Below are 16,237 nucleotides of genomic sequence, written 5' to 3'. Positions count from 1 at the left end.
CGGGGGGGGGGGGAGGCTACCAGAACTACCACCCGCCCCTAATTGTAGGCCGACGTCCGTCGCTTGGCCCTGCCCCACTCAGGGAGATTGATGGCCGCCCTCTCGGCCCCGCCCCCTCCTGGGTGATTGATGTCCGCCTTTCGGCCCCGCCCTCCTCAGTGGGAATGACGCCCACCGCTCGAGGGGGGCGGGCAATGCCCGCCACTCAGTACCGCCCCCCCCCCCCCTTCGCCGCCGTGGAACCTCAGTCAGTTTAGCGCGCGCTCGAGTGAAATTTCAAGTGTGGAGTGTGAGTGCGCGCACGGTGTGTTTACCGCTGTCTGCACCGAGGGTGTGGGTTACCAGCCCCCGGGCAGGCGGGCAATATTCACACAGCAACAGCGGCAGCGAGAGCCAGCAGCTCCGAGAGCAGGTAACCGCTGTGGGCAGGGGGTTAATGCTGAGATTCATTCCGAGTTGTCGGTTTCGGGACTATCGTACCGGCCGAGGCGGGGAGGGAGGGGGGCCTTTACTCCCGCTGTCTGATTCTCCCCACCAGCGTTGGCGCCATTTTGAGTGGAGATCCCTGATTTTTACTATTTTTACTATTTTTTTTGTGGTTTCTCTTTTCGTTTTCTTTTTCCTTCTCCCCGCAATGTGTGTTTAACGATGCCTTTCTGGAATTGCCAAATAGTACAAGAGCGGAAAGAAATCCCCCTGAATGTTGCCCATCAGCCAATTCCTCCATCTGATTTGTGTTTGCGTAAGGGATAGTGAGTTTCTTTTTAGTTGTTTTTTCTTTCTGAGCGGATCTCTCTATTCCCTTTGCTGCTGGCTGTGTAACGGTGTCTCTTGACAGCAGCGGCGTGTCGAGCACCCAGTCATTCCGCTTTTAAAGACCCGCGGCTAATATTCGCCTCGCCCACATTATCACGCTGAGGTTTGCAAAACTCTTCTTTTCTCCCCCACAAAACAACTTCATTTTAATGGGGACTTTCTGAATGAAGTTTCTGCGCTGTCGTGTTTTTTAAATTTCGCGATTACTGTTCAGACGCTTGCAACAGTTTGCTTATGCAGTTTTACTGAAACTGGGAGGCTGTTCGTAAAGGAAAAATAACAACTGGAAATCCCTTTTTGACCGATAGTTAAGGTTTGACTGCTGCCATTTGTAGAATGAATGCAATAGTTGTTTTGCTGTGGTTTTGAAAATTGTGGATCCGATCTCGTTTTTGCAATAACTTGACTCGCGCGAATGTCACCCTCGTTCCCGAGCTGTGTTACATGTTATTTGCCCCAAAACAACTGTTGTTTTTAGATTTTGGGTTAGTCGCCCCACTATTGTACTGCCCCAAAGAACTGCATTAATTTCTGTTTTGATACTTTTTAAAAAGTGTTGAACCCTCATTTGGTTTGCTGCATCTCGTTCGCATTCTGCGGTACACATCTGTTGTTAAGCAGTTCGCATTTTGATTTCAAATGCAGTTTTGTCTGTAAGGTATGTGATAAATAAAAGATGCATCCGGCACCAGCCTATAACTTATTGAGGCTTAAGAGTGTTTAATTTGTGACCTTTTGGTACGGAAGGGATACGAGAGTTTTTTTTGTCAGTACTTTAGGGGTGTACTGTATTCGGATCTGTCTTGAGAGCCACTGTACTGTGCCTTTTGCTTTATTTTTTCTTCGCTGGTTGCTCTTTAACAATCTCAACTTTTTTAAAACTTGTACGAAGAGTTCAATGCAACACTGAGTCATTTCACAAGGAAAGTTAATGAAAAAGTTAGAAGAAAAGGTAGAAGCATTGACAATTTTTGACGACACCAGGAGCTGGATAAAGATAAAGCAAGGCGAAAGGATTTTGAAGAGTTTTACAGTGCGGCTTTATGGTGACAGAACGTTCAAAACCTGATGCTGAAATCGAAGGCTTCGAGAACAGGAACAGTGTCCAGGAGCAATGGGTTGAGCAGATGGAGTATGTGATTGAGAATACTTAATCTGTTTGCTGAAGGAGGGTTAGGTTGCTCGTTTGTCAATCATAGTACATTTGATAAACAGGGTGGCCCCCTACTGAGATGTAAAGTTTCCATGTATTCTAAATATGTGAAAAGGAGCAATGTATAGGGATGTGGAGAGTGTCAGTTATGAATTGTTCCTTACAGGGATCAGCATGGACATGATAGGCCAAAACGTTTTCTGTACAATAACCGTTCTGTAAATATATTGCAAACAGTACAGTTTGGGTTGGGTAGACGTTTGCATGGAATTGAGCTTGAAAGTTATGGCTGACTCAGGAGGTGTCAGAAATGTGACAGAAAATTAGTTCTTGCGAATGAATAGGGCATTGAAGCTCAACCCCCAATGCCAAAGGGCTCCATAGCATTTTTTTGAGCATTATTGGAACTGTACAGGAGGCCAGGGATAGATCTGGAGTGGGACATAGAATTTGAGGAATGCAACGGGGTGCTTGGAGTTACTCTTGCTCAAAGAAAGGAGGCGTTCAATGAAATGTTCAGTTAATCTGTTGCGCTTGTTGCAACTCGGATGGGAAGAATGTACTCGTAATTGAGCTATGTTAGTGGTATCGTTAGTATAAATGTGTTGATTCCCTTTTGTACTCCTATGCAGAATAAAAGGGACTTTCACCAGATTTCTTTCTTTTAATTCAAAGTTAACCTGTTTAAGGTACCACAAAACTAATTTCTAAAAAGAAGTGGCAAACCTTGTTAATCTCAAACCTATAATCTGGAATTAGAACTATATCCCATTTAATCCCAAAACAAAAACACACTCGACACAAGACAACAAAGACTCTACCAAGCAAAAGAGAAAGCACCCTTATTGGCCAGTGGGCTGAAAAACTAAGGATAGAAATTAATTAATCCTCATGATCCACTGGGCTTCTGTGACTATGGGTTTCTTATGGCTGACAATCATAGGCCAAAGCAAGGTCTTCTAAACAAGTTTCAATTTAGATGAAACATAATATGGTTCCAAGTGTGTAGAAAATGGTCACAGGTCAGCTTCTCAGGGTTTACAAGGCAGTCAAAATAATGAGATGTGGAAACATTATTGGGTTGCCAATTTCTTGGAGAGAGAGAGAGAGATGCAGCTCTAGTACAAGCTTTGGAAGCTTTCTTCCTTTTGAACCCCTAGGCATTGAAAACAGAAACTAAGCCCAGAGTGGGTGCTAGTCCACTTTCACTTCAGATGTCCATTGTCTCTTCCAAAACTGGGTTTTTCAGAAAATAAGTTAAATTAACCCCATCTCTTAGCTTCTTAAAAGTTTTACTTGGCTGTTTCTTCCAAAGTCATTTGGAGTGACCTAAAGGCTACTTTAAGGAGAAAGTGAGGACTGCAGATGCTGGAGATCAGAGTCAAAATGTGCAGCACTGGAAAAGCACAGCTGGTCAGCAACATTGAGGAGCAGGAGAGTTGACATTTCAAACATAAGCTGTTCATCAGGAATGTTGGGAGGCAGAGTGGCGGCCCAAGGTGGCGGAGAGATAAATGGGAGAGGAGTGGGGTTTGGGGGGAGGTAGCTAGGGATGTGATAGGTAGAGGGAGGTGGAGGTGGAGGTGGGGGTGATGGTGATAGGTTGGTGCAGAGTATGGAATAGATACTGCCTCCTTGAACTGTTCTATCTGTTGATCTTTCTTCCTACCTATCTGCTCCAACCTACCACCTTTACCCCTCCACCTCTATCGTGTTCCCCACCCCCTCCCATTTATTTCTCAGCCCCCTTACCCCCACATTCCTGATGAAGAGCTTATGCTCGAAACATCAACTCTCCTGCTCCTTTGATGCAGCCTGACTGGCTATGCTTTTCTAGCGCCACACTTTTTGACTAAATGCTACTTTAAGATGATCTTATTTGCTTAAAAATCATGGTTTCTGGTGTGGAGGGGGGGGGGGGAGTAGGGTGCTCACTGTTAAATCTAGCTCTGTAGTATATTGGAATTTTCTTCATCCTATCGTGGGGTGTCTGGGTCAAGGATGGGGCACTGGTTAGGAGAGAATATGATGGACTTTTGGAAAGGAAGTGATGCCCCCTGGGAACAAGGGGGAAAATCTCCATTTAAATACATTTTATATTTTTTTTTATTGAGAAATAATTTTTTACTATATTGATGTGAGTGTATTAAAGAGCCTTTATTTTTGTGAATTTTATATGCTCTATGCTCGGGATATTCTCGCTAGTGTTTCCCCTCCCGAGGGGTCTCGGACTTGCCCGGATGATTATGATTAATCAGTCGGTTAAATAGTGCACCTGGAATGTCAAGGGGAGTAATTCGCCAGTCAAAAGGAAGAAAATATTATCATACCTCAAGAAAGAAAGGGTTGATATAACTCTCCTACAGGAGACACACTTATTGGATTAAGAACACTTGAAATTACGACAGGGTGGATTTGATCAGGCCTTTTCTTCCTTCAGCTCAAAAAGTAGGGGAGTTGTTATTCTTATTCGGAAGAATTTCCCTTTCAAAATCCTAAATCAGATAAAAGACGAGCCTGGACAATATGTTCTGATTAAAGCCCTTATAAATGGAGAGGAATATGGGATCTTAAATTTGTATTGCCCCCCGGCACATCTTTTAAATTTATCATGGAAGCCTTCTCAAACTTGATGGCTCTCGGTTCTCGTCATACAATTATAGGGGGAGATTTTGGGATTCCCAAGAGTACTGCAGGAGTATCTCCTAGATCTAGACAATTGGTGGATTTGAACAAAGAATGAGGACTAGTAAATGTGTGGAGTTGCCTTCACCCACAGGGCGAGATTTTTCTTTTTACTCCAATCCACATAAATGTCATACCAGAATTGATATGTTTTTTGCCCCCTCGATTTTTTAAAAATTCCATATCATCTTGTAAAATAGGCAGTATAGCAATTTCCGATCACGCTGCTGTATATATGGAAATAAAGGCGAGGAACAATGAGACATTGGCGTATGGACCCCTTCCTGATGAAAGATAGTAAATTTGTAAAGTATTTTTCTCAAGAATTTAAAACTTTTTTTAGAAATTAATTCAGGTACGGCTAGCAACCCATCAATGATGTGGGAGACCATCAAAGCCTACGTGCAAAATTTGATCATTTCATACTCAGCGACCCAGAAAAAATTAAAGGGAGAACAAGAGCGTCTGCTTGAAGCTCGCTTAACAGCGGCTGAAACAGCATACGCTGACAGACCTGAAAATGTGTTGTTGGAAAAGCGCAGCAGGTCAGGCAGCATCCAAGGAGCAGGCGAATCGACGTTTCGGGCATGATCCCTTCTTCAGGCCCGAAACGTCGATTCTCCTGCTCCTTGGATGCTGCCTGATCTACTGCACTTTTCCAGCAACACATTTTCAGCTCTGATCTCCAGCATCTGCAGTCCTCACTTTCTTCTACGCTGACAGACCTTCTATTATCAAATTATAAAGGGTTATGGCCCTTAGGACAGCTCAAATCACCATGCTTCCTCAAACGGCTAAGAGGGAAATATTATTTGCAAAACAAAGGTTATATGAATTTGGCGACAACCCGGGTAGATACTTAGCATTTCTCGCAAAGAAAGAAAAGGCCTCTCAAACTATCACGTCTATCAAGGAAAGTACGGGTATTGTGACTCATGATCATAAAAGGATTAACGCAATCTTTAGAAAATTTTATTGAGTTATATAAATCACAGAATTGCGAAGACAGAGCTAGGAGGATGCAGTCATTTTTTAAAAGCCTGACCTTTCCGTAGATAACTCTGGAACAGGTATCGGTCTTAAATGCTCCCCTAACAGTCCAAGAAATACTTGACACAATCAGGCAACTTCAGAGCGGTAAGGTGCCTGGCCCAGATGGCTTTCAAGCTGAATTCTATAAAGAATTTACAGGAATATTAGCTGGCCCACTTATGGACATGTATAACTACATATACAGTCAGGGCTGTCTCCCGCATTCACTGAAAGAGGCGAATATCTCTCTTATCCTCAAAAAAGGAGAGGACTCAGAAGATTGCGTGTCATTCAGACCAATGTCCTTGCTAAATGTAGATTTTAAAATCCTCTCTAAAATGTTAGCATTGAGGCTAGAAAGGGTATTGCCACACATCATAAAGGAGGATCAGACTGGGTTTATTAAGGGCCATAGATCATCCAATAATGTTAGAAGGGTTTTGAATATGATTCAAGCCTGCCATCAGGGAAAGATACCAGGAGTAGAAGTCTCATTAGACGCAGAAAAGGTATTCAACAGGGTTGAACGGTCATATTTGTTTTACACATTGGAAAGGTTTGGCGTTGGAAAGGTGTTTACCAAATAGGTCTCAATACTGTATAATGTTCCCAAAGCAGTTGTGATTACTAATGGATTAGGCCCAGATAGCTTCAGTGTGGATAGGGACTGCCGTCATGGATGTCCTCTTTCGCCATTGCTATTTACGCTAATAATTGAGCCACTAGCAGAAGCTATATGGGCTAACTCTAATATAACGGACCCGAAGATTGGTACAGGTAAACATAAAATTACCCATGATTTGGAGATGCCGGTGTTGGACTGGGGTGTACAAAGTTAAAAATCACACAACACCAGGTTGTAGTCCAACAGGTTTAATTGGAAGCACACGAGCTTTCGGAGTGACACCATTGTTAACAGCTAACCCGAGAATGCAACATTTTTAAAAAAAAGGTTTTGTGATTTACGCATGAAAGAAGTGAAACTGTCACTGTATTCTAACAGATGAAAGGCTTAACAGATAATCAATTTTTCAATGTATAATTTCAGTTACATCACACTGCAAATTTTTGCTATAAATTCTGTGTTACGATCGAGCCCTCCACTATCACCTGATGAAGGAGCGTCGCTCCGAAAGCTAGTGTGCTTCCAATTAAACCTGTTGGACTACCTGGTGTTGTGTGATTTTTAACTTTATAAAATTACCCTTTATGCAGGTGATCTTCTATTTCTCAGTAATCCTCTGATGTCCGTGCCTTGCTTAATCCAAGTTATTAATATGTATTAGTGTATTATTAGTGTATTTTCAGGCTATAAAATTAATTTTTCAAAATCGGAGGCTATGCCAATGGACGGCCTCACTAGTATATCCCACTTATTGGACGGATCCCACTATCCCTTTCGGTTGTCCCTGGAGAGTTTCTTATATTTAGGCATTTTTATCACCCCAGTATTTGGTCAGTTACACAAGGCTAACTTTGTGCATTTACTGGAAAGGATAAGGCAGGACCTCCAGCGATGGGGAGACCTTCCAATTTCCTGGCTGGGTAGAATAGCACTAATTAAAATGAATGTCCTGCCCTGTCTCCTATACCCTATGAGAATGCTTCTGGTGATGTTGCCGAGGCTGGCACTACGTAAATTATATCGCTGGCTGGGTTCCTTTATCTGGAATCATAGACGGCTCCTCATTAAGCTGAAGAAGCTACAGCTTCCACAGGCAAGGGGAGGATTGGACTTCCCATATTTTAGGAAATATCAGTTAAGTTCCCTATTAAGCTACATAGCCGATTGGGTCTTGTCTGACCCGCAATCAATCTGGCTGGACATCGAGGCTTCTCAAGTAAAATGCCCACTTATTAACCTCTTGTTTTCAGACAAGAGGAAAATCATCAGGGATTAATGTAAAAATCCTATAATACTAAACACAATTAAAGCTTGGAATATAATGCAGCAAAATGAGGGCAACTCACATAAAACATCCGCCTATGCTCCATTAGTGGGAGCATGGGGATTTCAATCGGGGCTTACAGATGCCATTTTCAAACTCTGGAGATCCAGGGGTATCTCCTGTTTAGGGGATCTGTTTAAAGAAGGGGTCCTGATGTCTTTTGAACAGCTACATCAGAAATTTGGATTACCTAATGGAGACCTCTTTCGATACTTCCAAATTTGAAATTACATACAAAAGAAGACTACGCTATTAGATATTCTTTATAAATCAGATAGAGAACGTAGAGTGTTATGACCAAAGAGGGTATCTTCCGTCAGCACTATTTATCATTTATTACATGATGAAGTATCGGGAGATATGGACAATCTGCTTAAAACATGGGATCAGGATGTGGGACTGGAAATCTCTATAGAAATGTGGAAAGACATTTGGGAAAATGCTAGAAGAATCTCCATCTGCAACAGGACTCAGGACATTCAATTGAAGATACCGGACCGATTGGCAAAATTTAAGGCAGGAGCATCTTCAATGTGTTCCAAATGTAAAATAGAGGTGGGCATTCTTGTACATTGTTTATGGACCTGTCATAAGATCCGTAGATATTGGACGAAAGTAGCAAGTGCTGTGACAGAAATCTTAAGAACGGAAATTAAAATGGACCCCGTATCTCTCCTTTTGGGCTTTTCGAACTTACCCTCCCTGGATATGCGTGGGAAGAGATTATTTTCTATTCACTCTTTCTGTGCAAGGAATAATATTTTGGTAAACTGGATGGCTGAGGGCCCCCCTGGACTTTCAAATTAGCACAGAATAATCATGGAATGTATTCCCCTTGAATTCCTTACAAATATGGTGCACCGAAAGACTGAATTATTCCATAAAATATGGCAGCTCTTCTTGAATTACATTAATACAGATATTTCGGCCATCCTAACAAGGGCTTTTATTTAATTGAGATGGTGAACCTGGCTGGTCCGGGGCCCCTTCGGAGTAGAATCCCGCACCGAATATGGGTTTTGTAACGATCTGATGTTAACACATTCCGAGCATGTATCTCACTACTCAATTTCTGTGTTATCCATTGGTTTTTATTTTCTTCTCTGAATAATGTAATAGACTTAATTATACACTCTGGTTAGTTGTAGGTTAGATTAGTAGTTAGTTGAGTTTTGTTTTTTTTTCCTCGGAATCTCTTTTTTTTCTGTTTGATAAATTTTGGTTATTATTTATTTAAGATTTAATTGTATATCAATGTTTATACTTGGGTTTTTTATTTGTAAACTTGTAAAAATATGTTAAATTTTCAATAAAAATATCTATTTAAAAAAAATCATGGGTTCCCTTCTTCCTTGAATTTTTTTTTAAACCCTGTTTCATCCAGAAGGTGTCCAAGCAGTTCATTGTCTTCCAGGTTTTCACATCGTCCATAAATGTAGATGTGTAGTCTCGAAGGGTGTCTCTGATGCAAAACCATGGACAGTATGTCATAAGCTTTTTGGAAAGTGAACGTGGTGGGAGGTCAGTGGCTAGGTGTTGGATCTCCTGGACCACCATGGAATGAACAGAGATTCTGCTTAATATGGTAATATGGAATCCTTGACTGAGAAATCAGTAAATTACAAAAGATCATATGTGGAGAATAATATAGCAGGTATAAGCAGAGATTGAGAAGGGAATGGAGTTCTTGAAAGCCTTGTTTGATAATAAAGCTATGAAGCATTTAGAGGCATTTTACAATTTAAAAAAAAAGTGATATGCAAGCTTGCCACAATTGGAGAGGGAGAAAAAATACCTGTGGGAATTAGTGGGATTGTAATAGGTGAGATGAGAGCAACTGCCCTTGTAATCAAGGAGTACTTGACCAAATGTGGCATCAAGGAGTCCTAACAACACTGGAGTTAACAGAAATTGGGGAGAAAACTCTCCGCTGGTTGATCATCCCTAACACGAGGAAGATGATTACGATTGTTGGAGGTCGGCCATCTCATCTTCAGTACATCAGGTGTGTCGATATTAATGGGATGGTTGTTGGTCCAAATATCTTCAGCTGCTTCATCAATGATCTTTCCTCCTTCATAAGGTCAGACATGCAATTTGTTGATAATTGCACAGTGTTCAGCATTATTTGTGAATCCTTAGATTCTAGAACAGACCATGTCCTAGTTTTGCTGCATTTGGACAATATTCAGGCATGGACTGATGAGTGGCAATTAACATTTGTACTAGGTAATGATGGTCTCCAGCAAAAGAGAATCAAACTGTTGTCCCTTGACATTCAAAGGCAGTGCTACAGCCCATCCTGAACACTCTGGGGCATCACCATTCACCAGATAATGAACTGGAATAGTGGAATAAACATAATAAAGTGGGTCAGAGACTTGGAATACTGCAGAAAGTAAGTCAGCAAAGCCTTTTCACCATCTGAAAGGCACAAGTCGGAAGTGTGATGTACACTTCCCACTTGCCTGGATGAGTGAAATCGAATACCATCTGCAGGGTGTATTGCAGAAATTCAGCAAGGCTCCTAAGACATTGCCTTCTGACCTCATGATGATTCTCATTTAGAAAGACAAGAGCAGCAGATGCATGGGAAAGCCATCTGCAAATTCCCCTCCAAGTCAGTCACAAAGATCCAAGAACTCTCTCCCTAATAACATTGTGAGTCTACATCACCAAATGGCTTGCAGTATTTCAAGAAGATAACTCACTACCAGCTTCTCAATGGGAATTAAGAATGGGTAATAAATGCTGGCCAAGTCAGCAATGCCCACTTCCCTGAATGAATTGAACATACGAGCAAGGAATAAGAGTAAGCTATTTGCTCCTCTCATGTCTACTCTGCCATTTAATAAGACCATATCTGATCTGATTTTAACCTCAAGTTTACATTCCTGCATACCCCCATAATTTCTCATCCCTTTAGTCAAAAAGAATCTGCCTTCAAAATATTTAAATGTTCTACATCCACTGCCTTTTGAGGAAGGGCATTCTAAAGGCACTTGACCCTCTAGGAGAAGAAAACAATTTCCATCTCCGTCTTAAATGGGCAATCGCCTTTGTCAAGAAAGAAGTTGTTGCTGGAAAAACTCAACAGGTCTGGCCGAATCTGTGAGGAGAAAACAATTAACATTTCTGGTCTATTGACCCTTCCTCAGAACCACCTTGTCCCTAGTTCTAGATTCTCCCATTAGAGGAAACAGATTTTCCACAAAGGTCTAGTTGAGACTCTTCAGGATCTTGTATCCTTGAATTCAGTCACTTTTTATTGACTGTGCCAAACTTCAGAGGATGTAGGCCTAGTCTTTCCACAAAACAACAGTTTTCATATTCTGCATATTAGTCTAGTAAATCTTGACTGAACTATTTCCAAGTTGTTAACATTCTTCTGTAATTGGCCAAAATGGCAGTGGACACTTTCAGAATACCTGAAAGTGTATGGTAAATTAAGGCAAAGTCCGCATGGTTTCATCAAAGGGAGGCCATCCCTGACAATTCTGCTGGTCGGCATGGACAGGTTGGACCGAAGGGTCTGTTTCTATACTGTACATCTCTATGACTAAGTAATGAGCAGGTTAAACCAAAGAGAACCAATGGATGTTATCTACCTGGACTTCAAGAAGACCTTTAACAAGGTGCTGCACAGGAGGCTACTGAGTAAGCTTCGGGGCCCATGGTGTCAGATGCAAACTTGGCAGAAAGCAGAGAGTGGGGATAAAAGGTTCCTTCTCAGATGTGGTAGCCGGTGACTAGTGGTATTCAGCAAGGCTTACTGTTGGGACCATAACTTTTCACTTTATACATTAACAATATAGAAAGAAGGAAGTGAGGACATTCTGACTAAGTTTGCAGATGATACAGAGAGAGGTAGAAGGACAGGTAGCATTGGGGAGGCTGCAGAAGGATTTGGATAGTTTAGCACAGTGGGCAAAGAAGTGGCAGATGGAGTACAAGGTGGAATAGTGAGTTCATGCACTTTGGTAGGAAGAATAGAGGCATGGACTATTTTCTAACTGGGGAGAAAATTTAGAAGTCTGAAGTGCAAAGAGACTTGGGAGTTCTAGTCCAGGATTCTCTCAAGGTAAACTTATAGGTTGAATTAGTAGTTAGGAAAGCAAATGCAATGATGGCATTTATTTTGAGAGGACTTGAATATAAAAGCAGGGATGTACTTCTGAGGCTCTATAAGGGTCTGGTTAGAACACATTTTGGGAATTGAGAGTAATTTTGGGCCCTAGTATCTGAGGAAGGATGTACTGACCTTGGAGTGTGTTCAGAGGACGTTTATGAGAATAGATTAGATTAGATTACTTATAGTGTGGAAACAGGCCCTTCGGCCCAACAAGTCCACACCGCCCCGCCGATACCCCTACATCTACCCCTTACCTAACGCTACAGACAATTTAGAATGGCCAATTCACCTGCCCTGCACATCTTTGGACTGTGGGAGGAAACCGGAGCACCTGGAGGAAACCCACGCAGACACGGGGAGAATGTGCAAACTCCACACAGTCAGTCGCCTGAGGCGGGAATTGAACCCGGGTTTCTGGCGCTGTGAGGCAGCAGTGCTAACCACTGTGCCACCGTGCCGCCCACTAAAAAAGAGAATAGTCCCAGGATTGAAAGCTTAACATATGAGGAACGTTGGAGGACTTTGGGTTTATATTCAATGGAGTTTAGAAGGATGAGGGGGAAATTAATTGAAACATACAAAATACTGAATGGCCTGGGCAGAGTGGACATTGGGAAGATGTTTTCATTGGTAGGAGGGACTGGGACCCGAGGGCACAGCTTGAGTGTAAAAGGAGGACCTTTTAGAATGGAGATAAGGAGAAATTTCTTCAGCCAGAGAATAGTGAATCTATGGAATTCATTGCAACAGAAGGCTGTGGAAGCCAGATCATTGAGTAGATTTAAGACTGAGATAGTTTATTGATCGTCAAGGAGATTAAGGGTTATGGGGAGAAAGTGAGAGAATGGGGTTGAGAAACCTATCAGCCATGATTGAATGGTGGAGCAGAATCAACAGGCTGAATGGCCTTGTTTCTGCTCCTATGTCTTATGGTTTTATGGTTTCTTTTTTCTTTATCTTTTTATTTTCTGTGTTTTCTTTCATCATCGTCTCTTTCTTCTTCTCTGCATCAGACGCCCTGCCTTAGTGCGGGCTTGGACTCTTGGCCCAATGTCCAAGAGTCATGCGCTTTCAGCGCAGCATGGGGTCAGCATGGACTTGAGGATCTGGTTTCCAACATCTGCAGTCATTGTTTTTACCTCGGTGATTCCAGAGTGGTTTCCTGCCTTGAACCTTGAGGTGAAACCCTGCAATTTCTGAAGACTAGGTGCCAGAGCGGACTGAGTTGGAAGAACCATTCTTCTGGCCTTATAATTTCTCTATTTTCTAATTTATTTCTACAATTTGCAATGCTGCTTTTTTCTTTCTTTCCTTTTCTAGTTTTTTTCCTGAGACTTGTACTAAAGGATCTGTCCCTAGGTACGTTTGTACCTAAGATTGCACCGTAAGTGACGACTTGTAAACTTTTCACTGTACTCATTTGAGTACATGTGACAGTAAAGCTAATTCAATCCAAGTACAGTGGCCAGTACTGTACACAGAATGTCAGATGCTGTCCTGCCAGTGCCTTATACTGTATATATTCATCAGGACCTGGGGTCAACTTGCAGTTCCAACAGTTTGCTCGTACTATTCTTTGGTAATTATAATTTTCATGACTTCCTCCCTCTTTTCAATTCTTGATTTACAGCTATCTCTGGGATACCAATTTTGTCTTTTGTGGTGAAGACTGATACCTGTTCAATTTGTCTGCCATTGCTTTATCCATATTACTAATTCCCAGACTCCTTTTCTAAAGTATGAATACTTCCCATGTGAATTCTTTAAATATCTGAAGAACTGTTTGCTAAAATTCTCTTGTACTCAAATTTTCCCTCATTAGCGTTATGGTAATGCTTTGGTTTTATTTTAATGTTCTGTTTAATCTTGTGACCTGCCACTATCTATCTGTACTCAGTTAAGTGTCTTTTTTTTTGAGTCTGATATGATCCTTATCTTTTTCAGTTAATCACAGTCTCTATGCCTTAGAATTTTTTTTATTGTTGGAATCTACACTTTCTGGAATATTTTTTAAAATGTTTGCTATTGCATCTCTATTGACCTATTCCTTAACCTAAATTGCCAGTTCACTTTACCTAGCTCTGCTTTCATGACTTGATAATTACATTTTTCTTAAATTCAAAATAATAGTCTTAGACCCATACTTCTGTTCCTTTAAACTGTACAGACAATTCAATCATATTATGGTCAGGGGCAGTTCTACCCAGAGACACTTTCACTGTGAGCTCAGTAGTTAATCCTATCTCATTAGTCAAAACCAAATCTAGTAAGCCTGCTCTCTGGTGTCACAACATGCTGGTCAAAGAAATTGTCTAGAAAACAATTGACACATTCCTCATTGAGTCAACTTTTACCCAACTGATTTTTTTTCCGGTCTGTATAGGTTAAAATTCCCTATGTTGCATTTTTACTTTTGCAGTCTTCTTTTATTTATGTCTCAATATCCTCCACTACCATGTAGTTAGTGCTAGGGGGCTGTATACAAATAATATAAGGAACCGCTTACCTTTATAGTTCATCTCTACTCAGACTGTATCCTGGTTTCTTGAATTTAGATCCTTACTCTTTATTGTACTAATATCTTTAATTATCGGAGCCAATCCCCTACCCTCCTAGCTTTCTATCATAGAAGGTTGTCATGCTTCCCACTTTTGAAGCAAATGTTATCAGTGGAAAAGACTTTCATTCTTGAAAGAGGAGAGTTAAAATAGATAACTTGAAGTTAAAGCACAGTTGGAAATTTTGAGGCATCATTAAAATTCCCTAGATCATGATGGAAGCAGGAGACAACACTGACAGCAGTAATCAGAGGAATGGAAAGGGAATGCACTGAGTAAGAATAGAAAGAAAAATGTTCCAAAAGCAAAATATAATGGTAGATATTGCTTGGAAACATACAGATTAATGCATTTTAAAACTTGCATGTACATTATTGAAAGGATCCTACTCCTTGTAGCAATTTATTTTGAGATTACTATTTCCCAGTGTACCACCTCCTTAAAAACATTCCTCTGATAATCTTGACATGCATATTCAGTGGGACCATGCAGTTGTTATTTAAAAGGGTCAGGTCTAAGGTTACTTGCTGTCTTGACTCTGCAGGTCTGGCAGCATCTGTGGAGAGAAAACAGAGTTAGTGTTTCTAGTCCAGTAACCGTTTACAAGAACTAGCAGCAGCTTATAAAAAAAGATTTGGTGGGGTATAGTTGTGAATGAGATCCCTTGCCTGCATTGTCTCCCCAATGTAGAGGAGACCCATTGTGAACAGCAAGTGGAGATAACTGTAATCTTGGACGGATTTGAAACATGAGGCTGAAACTACAATTGGAATCCACATGGAGTAAGTCTGAGCCAGAAGCAGTCACTAAGGAACAATAATTTGCTATATTCGCTGCTCACAATGTGGTGGTCTCTACATTGGGGAGATGAAACCCAGATTTGAGTGACTGCTTTGAGAAACACCTACGTTTTGTCCATAAAAATAACCCTGAGCTTCCAGTTGGCTGTTGGATCAGCACCACTGTGCTCCCGTCCATTTCTGTCTGAAGCCTGCTGCGATGCTCCAGCAAGAATCAACACAAGCTCAAGGAACTCAGTGCATAGTCTTTCTCTTAGGTACCTGATAGCATTCAGGGCCTGATATTGAGTTAAACCATTTCTGAGCATGAACCTTTTTCACTAACAACATTACAATCCCATTGCTTGTGATGAAATGGGTTGCTTTCACCACAACTGAATTATTTTCACCTACACAATCCCCATTGTCAGCTATGTAGCATCTCCTCTTTGGCTTAGTATGAACAATCCCTTTGTTTACTTACTTTTTTTTTCTCTCTCTCTCTGATCACCTATTTGCTCATTGTAGCCTTTCCCTGGTCCAAGGTGTCCGAACATTGCCTTGTTGATCCTCTTCACCAGCCTGGTGTGTTTGTTAGTATTAAAGAGTACTACTCCCTCATTCCAAGCCCAGAAGCTACACATGAAACAAATGAGGAGGCCAGGTTGGTACTCCATATTTTATGCAAAAACCCAACAATGGTGGGAGATGGAATTTCATGATCTGTAACTTTGTACACAGGCTTACCGACAGCCTGTGCAATGTTCCTCTTGTTTTAGTGTATACCTTTTAGCCATCTTTGGTATAAAATCATAAATCCTCTGCCATCCATATTGCCAGTTGCCATGATGAGATCTCTCTCAAGCTCATGATGACCTACACATTGTCTTGCAGGACAGAAAGGGTTTATCATGGACTCTTGCATGTTATGTGTAACTTCCTACTGCAAACAGTAAGGAGTGTTTAAGTAACAATCTTGAGTTTTTTTTGACTAGATTGTCATGGAAGATGTGAAGTTTGGGTGAGAGAGATTTGAGGATTAACAGCTGAAGTGGTGTTGTGCATTGATTTTTAGAAACTTACAAAAAGCAGGAGAAAGACATTTTGATAGTATTGTGACCGCAAGTGTGAGC

General features: G+C 41.3%; 1 protein-coding gene across 26 annotated transcripts in view; it reads left to right on the top strand.

Moving 5' to 3' along the window:
* The first annotated feature begins 224 nt into the window (after nt 1–224).
* The window catches only part of epb41l2 (erythrocyte membrane protein band 4.1 like 2), a 218,351-nt gene continuing 202,338 nt past the window's right edge, over nt 225–16,237 (top strand). For 6 of the 26 annotated variants that reach the window (XM_072556140.1, XM_072556199.1, XM_072556149.1 and 3 more), the window contains exon 1: nt 226–412. The gene's annotated coding sequence lies outside the window, so the exon portion shown is untranslated. Of the gene's footprint in view, nt 413–895; nt 920–1,105; nt 1,130–16,237 lie in introns of those variants that run through there. The other 20 variants (XM_072556130.1, XM_072556166.1, XM_072556093.1 and 17 more) reach the window with 8 other exon arrangements.

The sequence above is a fragment of the Chiloscyllium punctatum genome, chromosome 3 (assembly GCF_047496795.1).
Source record: "Chiloscyllium punctatum isolate Juve2018m chromosome 3, sChiPun1.3, whole genome shotgun sequence".
Classification (NCBI taxonomy): domain Eukaryota; kingdom Metazoa; phylum Chordata; class Chondrichthyes; order Orectolobiformes; family Hemiscylliidae; genus Chiloscyllium; species Chiloscyllium punctatum.
The sequence above is the reverse complement of the archived record's forward strand: the minus strand, read 5'-3'. Positions and strand labels throughout refer to the sequence as shown.